We start from the raw sequence: 5,405 nt of genomic DNA on the forward strand, positions 1-5,405 counted from the left end.
GAGTGTGGCACCAGGTGGTGGTTATGGTGGTGGAGTGTGGCAGCAGGTGGTGGTTATCGTGGTGGAGTGTGGCAGCATGTGGTGGTTATGGTGGTGGGGTATGGCAGCAGGTGGTGGCAATGGTGGTGGAGTGAGACACCAGGTGGTGGTTATCGTGGTGAAGTGTGGCAGCAGGTGGTGGTTATGGTGGTGGAGTGTGGCAGCAGGTGGTGGTTATGGTGGTGGAGTGTGGCAGCAGGTGGTGGTTATGGTGGTGGAGTGTGGCTGCAAGTGGTGGCTATGGTGGTCGAGTGTGGCAGCAGGTGGTGTTTATGGAGGTGGAGTGTGGAAGCAGGTGGTGGTGGTGGAGTGTGGCCGCAGGTGGTGGTTATGGTGGTGGAGTGTGGCAGCAGGTGGTGGTGGTGGAGTGTGGCCGCAGGTGGTAGTTATGGTGGTGGAGTGTGGCAGCAGGTGGTGGTGGTGGAGTGTGGAAGCAGGTGGTGCTTATGGTAGTGGAGTGTGGTAGCAGGTGGTGGTTATGGTGGTAGAGTGTGGCCGCAGGTGGTGGTTATCGTGGTGGAGTGTGGCAGCAGGTGTTGGAGTGTGGCAGCAGGTGGTGATTATGGTGGTGGAGTGTGACAGCATGTGGTGGTTATAGTGGTGGAGTGTGGCAGCAAATGGTGATTATGACGGTGGACTGTGGCAGCAAGTGGTGGTTATAGTGGTGGAGTGTGGCAGCAGGTGGTGGTTATGGTGGTGGAGTGTGGCAGCAGGTGGTGGTTGTGGTGGTGGAGTGTGAAACAGGTGGTGGTTTTGGTGATGGAGTGCGGCAGCAGGTGGTGGAGGTGGAGTGTGTCAGCAGGTGGTGGTTATAGTGGTTAAGTGTGGCAGCAGGTGGTAGTTTTGGTGGTGGAGTGTGGCAGCAAGTGGGTGTTATAGTGGTGGAGTATGGCTGCAGGTGGTAGTTATGGTAGTGGAGTGTGGCAGCAGGTGGTGGTTATGGTGGTGGCGTGTAGCTGCAGTGGTGGTTATGGTAGTGGAGTGTGGCAGCAGGTGGTGGTTATGGTGATGGAGTATGGCAGCAGGAGGTGGAGATGGTGGAGGTGGAGTGTGTCAGCAGGTGCTGGTTATTGTGGTGGAGTATAGAAGCAGGTGGTGGAGTGGGGCAGCAGGTGGTGGTAGTGGAAAGTGGGGTAGCAGGTGGTTGTGGTGTAGCAGCAGGTTGTAGTTATGGTGGTGGAGTGTGGGAGCAGGTGGTGGTGGTGGTGGTGGAGTGTGGCAGCATGTGGTGGTTATGGTGGTGGAGTGTGGCAGCAGGTGGTGGTGGTGGTGGAGTGTGGCAGCAGGTGGTCGTGGTGGTGGTGATGGAGTGTGGCAGCTGGTGGTGGTTTTGGTGGTGGAGTTTGGCAGCATGTGGTGGTTATAGTGGTGGAGTGTGGCAGCAGGTGGTGGTTATGGTGGTGGAGTTTAGCAGCAGATGGTGGTTATGGTGGTGGGGTATGGCAGCAGGTGGTGGTTATGGTGGTGGAGTGTGGCACCAGGTGGTGGTTATGGTGGTGGAGTGTGGCAGCAGGTGGTGGTTATCGTGGTGGAGTGTGGCAGCATGTTTTGGTTATGGTGGTGGGGTATGGCAGCAGGTGGTGGCAATGGTGGTGGAGTGAGACACCAGGTGGTGGTTATCGTGGTGAAGTGTTGCAGCAGGTGGTGGTTATGGTGGTGGAGTGTGGCAGCAGGTGGTGGTTATGGTGGTGGAGTGTGGCAGCAGGTGGTGGTTATGGTGGTGGAGTGTGGCACCAGGTGGTGGTTATGGTGGTGGAGTGTGGCAGCAGGTGGTGGTTATCGTGGTGGAGTGTGGCAGCATGTGGTGGTTATGGTGGTGGGGTATGGCAGCAGGTGGTGGCAATGGTGGTGGAGTGAGACACCAGGTGGTGGTTATCGTGGTGAAGTGTGGCAGCAGGTGGTGGTTATGGTGGTGGAGTGTGGCAGCAGGTGGTGGTTATCGTGGTGGAGTGTGGCAGCATGTGGTGGTTATGGTGGTGGGGTATGGCAGCAGGTGGTGGCAATGGTGGTGGAGTGAGACACCAGGTGGTGGTTATCGTGGTGAAGTGTGGCAGCAGGTGGTGGTTATGGTGGTAGAGTGTGGCCGCAGGTGGTGGTTATGGTGGTGGAGTGTGGCAGCAGGTGTTGGAGTGTGGCAGCAGGTGGTGGTTATGGTGGTGGAGTGTGACAGCAGGTGGTGGTTACAGTGGTGGAGTGTGGCAGCAGATGGTGATTATGGTGGTGGAGTGTGGCAGCAAGTGGTGGTTATAGTGGTGGAGTGTGGCAGCAGGAGGTGGTTTTGGTGGTGGAGTGTGGCAGCAAGTGGTGGTTATCATGGTGGAGTGCGGCAGCAGGTGGTGGTTATGATGGTGGAGTGGGGCAGCAGATGGTGGTGGTGGAGTGTGGCAGCAGGTGGTGGTTATGGTGATGGAGTGTGGCAGCAGGTGGTGGAGGTGGAGTGTGTCAGCAGGGAGTGGTTATGGTTGTGGAGTGTGGCAGCAGGTCGTGGAGGTGGTGGTGGTGGAGTGTGGCAGGAGGTGGTGGTTATGGTGGTGGAATGTGGCAGAAGGTGATGGTTATGGTAGTGGAGTGTGGCAGCAGGTGGTGGTTATGGTGGTGGAGTGTGGCAGCAGGTGGTGGTTATGGTGGTGGAATGTGGCAGAAGGTGATGGTTATGGTGGTGGAGTTTGGCAGAAGGTGATGGTTATGGTGATGGAGTGTGGCAGCAGGTGGTGGTTATGGTGGTTGAGTGTGGCAGCAGATGGTGGTTATGGTAGTTGAGTGTAGCGGCAGGTGGTGGTTATGGTAGTGGAGAGTAGCGGCAGGTGGCGGTTATGGTGGTGGACTCTGGCAGCAGGTGGTGGTTATGGTGGTGGAGTGTGGCAGAAGGTGATGGTTATAGTGTGGAGTGTGGCATAAGGTGATGGTTATGGTGATGGAGTGTGGCAGCATGTGGTGGTTATGGTGGTTGAGTGTGGCAGCAGATGGTGGTTATGGTTGTGGAGTGCGGCAGCAGATGGTGGTTATGGTGGTGGAGTGAGGCAGCAGGTGGTGGTTTTGGTGGTGGAGTGTGGCAGCAGGTGGTGGTTATGATAGTGGAATTTGGCAGCAGGTGGTGGAGTGTGACAGCAGGTGGTGGTTACAGTGGTGGAGTGTGGAAGCAGGTGGTGATTATGGTGGTTGAGTGTGGCAGCAGGTGGTGGTTATGGTGGTGGAGTGTGGCAGCAGGTGGTGGTTGTGGTGGTGGAGTGTGAAACAGGTGGTGGTTTTGGTGATGGAGTGCGGCAGCAGGTGGTGGAGGTGGAGTGTGTCAGCAGGTGGTGGTTATAGTGGTTAAGTGTGGCAGCAGGTGGTAGTTTTGGTGGTGGAGTGTGGCAGCAAGTGGGTGTTATAGTGGTGGAGTATGGCTGCAGGTGGTAGTTATGGTAGTGGAGTGTGGCAGCAGGTGGTGGTTATGGTGGTGGCGTGTAGCTGCAGTGGTGGTTATGGTAGTGGAGTGTGGCAGCAGGTGGTGGTTATGGTGATGGAGTATGGCAGCAGGAGGTGGAGATGGTGGAGGTGGAGTGTGTCAGCAGGTGCTGGTTATTGTGGTGGAGTATAGAAGCAGGTGGTGGAGTGGGGCAGCAGGTGGTGGTAGTGGTGAAGTGGGGTAGCAGGTGGTTGTGGTGTAGCAGCAGGTTGTAGTTATGGTGGTGGAGTGTGGGAGCAGGTGGTGGTGGTGGTGGTGGAGTGTGGCAGCATGTGGTGGTTATGGTGGTGGAGTGTGGCAGCAGGTGGTGGTGGTGGTGGTGGAGTGTGGCAGCAGGTGGTCGTGGTGGTGGTGATGGAGTGTGGCAGCTGGTGGTGGTTTTGGTGGTGGAGTTTGGCAGCATGTGGTGGTTATAGTGGTGGAGTGTGGCAGCAGGTGGTGGTTATGGTGGTGGAGTTTAGCAGCAGATGGTGGTTATGGTGGTGGGGTATGGCAGCAGGTGGTGGTTATGGTGGTGGAGTGTGGCACCAGGTGGTGGTTATGGTGGTGGAGTGTGGCAGCAGGTGGTGGTTATCGTGGTGGAGTGTGGCAGCATGTGGTGGTTATGGTGGTGGGGTATGGCAGCAGGTGGTGGCAATGGTGGTGGAGTGAGACACCAGGTGGTGGTTATCGTGGTGAAGTGTGGCAGCAGGTGGTGGTTATGGTGGTGGAGTGTGGCAGCAGGTGGTGGTTATGGTGGTGGAGTGTGGCAGCAGGTGGTGGTTATGGTGGTGGAGTGTGGCTGCAAGTGGTGGCTATGGTGGTCGAGTGTGGCAGCAGGTGGTGTTTATGGAGGTGGAGTGTGGAAGCAGGTGGTGGTGGTGGAGTGTGGCCGCAGGTGGTGGTTATGGTGGTGGAGTGTGGCAGCAGGTGGTGGTGGTGGAGTGTGGCCGCAGGTGGTAGTTATGGTGGTGGAGTGTGGCAGCAGGTGGTGGTGGTGGAGTGTGGAAGCAGGTGGTGCTTATGGTAGTGGAGTGTGGTAGCAGGTGGTGGTTATGGTGGTAGAGTGTGGCCGCAGGTGGTGGTTATCGTGGTGGAGTGTGGCAGCAGGTGTTGGAGTGTGGCAGCAGGTGGTGATTATGGTGGTGGAGTGTGACAGCATGTGGTGGTTATAGTGGTGGAGTGTGGCAGCAAATGGTGATTATGGTGGTGGACTGTGGCAGCAAGTGGTGGTTATAGTGGTGGAGTGTGGCAGCAGGTGGTGGTTATGGTGGTGGAGTGTGGCAGCAGGTGGTGGTTGTGGTGGTGGAGTGTGAAACAGGTGGTGGTTTTGGTGATGGAGTGCGGCAGCAGGTGGTGGAGGTGGAGTGTGTCAGCAGGTGGTGGTTATAGTGGTTAAGTGTGGCAGCAGGTGGTAGTTTTGGTGGTGGAGTGTGGCAGCAAGTGGGTGTTATAGTGGTGGAGTATGGCTGCAGGTGGTAGTTATGGTAGTGGAGTGTGGCAGCAGGTGGTGGTTATGGTGGTGGCGTGTAGCTGCAGTGGTGGTTATGGTAGTGGAGTGTGGCAGCAGGTGGTGGTTATGGTGATGGAGTATGGCAGCAGGAGGTGGAGATGGTGGAGGTGGAGTGTGTCAGCAGGTGCTGGTTATTGTGGTGGAGTATAGAAGCAGGTGGTGGAGTGGGGCAGCAGGTGGTGGTAGTGGTGAAGTGGGGTAGCAAGTGGTTGTGGTGTAGCAGCAGGTTGTAGTTATGGTGGTGGAGTGTGGGAGCAGGTGGTGGTGGTGGTGGTGGAGTGTGGCAGCATGTGGTGGTTATGGTGGTGGAGTGTGGCAGCAGGTGGTGGTGGTGGTGGAGTGTGGCAGCAGGTGGTCGTGGTGGTGGTGATGGAGTGTGGCAGCTGGTGGTGGTTTTGGTGGTGGAGTTTGGCAGCATGTGGTGGT

This window comes from Procambarus clarkii, unplaced genomic scaffold (assembly GCF_040958095.1).
Source record: "Procambarus clarkii isolate CNS0578487 unplaced genomic scaffold, FALCON_Pclarkii_2.0 HiC_scaffold_400, whole genome shotgun sequence".
Lineage (NCBI taxonomy): Eukaryota > Metazoa > Arthropoda > Malacostraca > Decapoda > Cambaridae > Procambarus > Procambarus clarkii.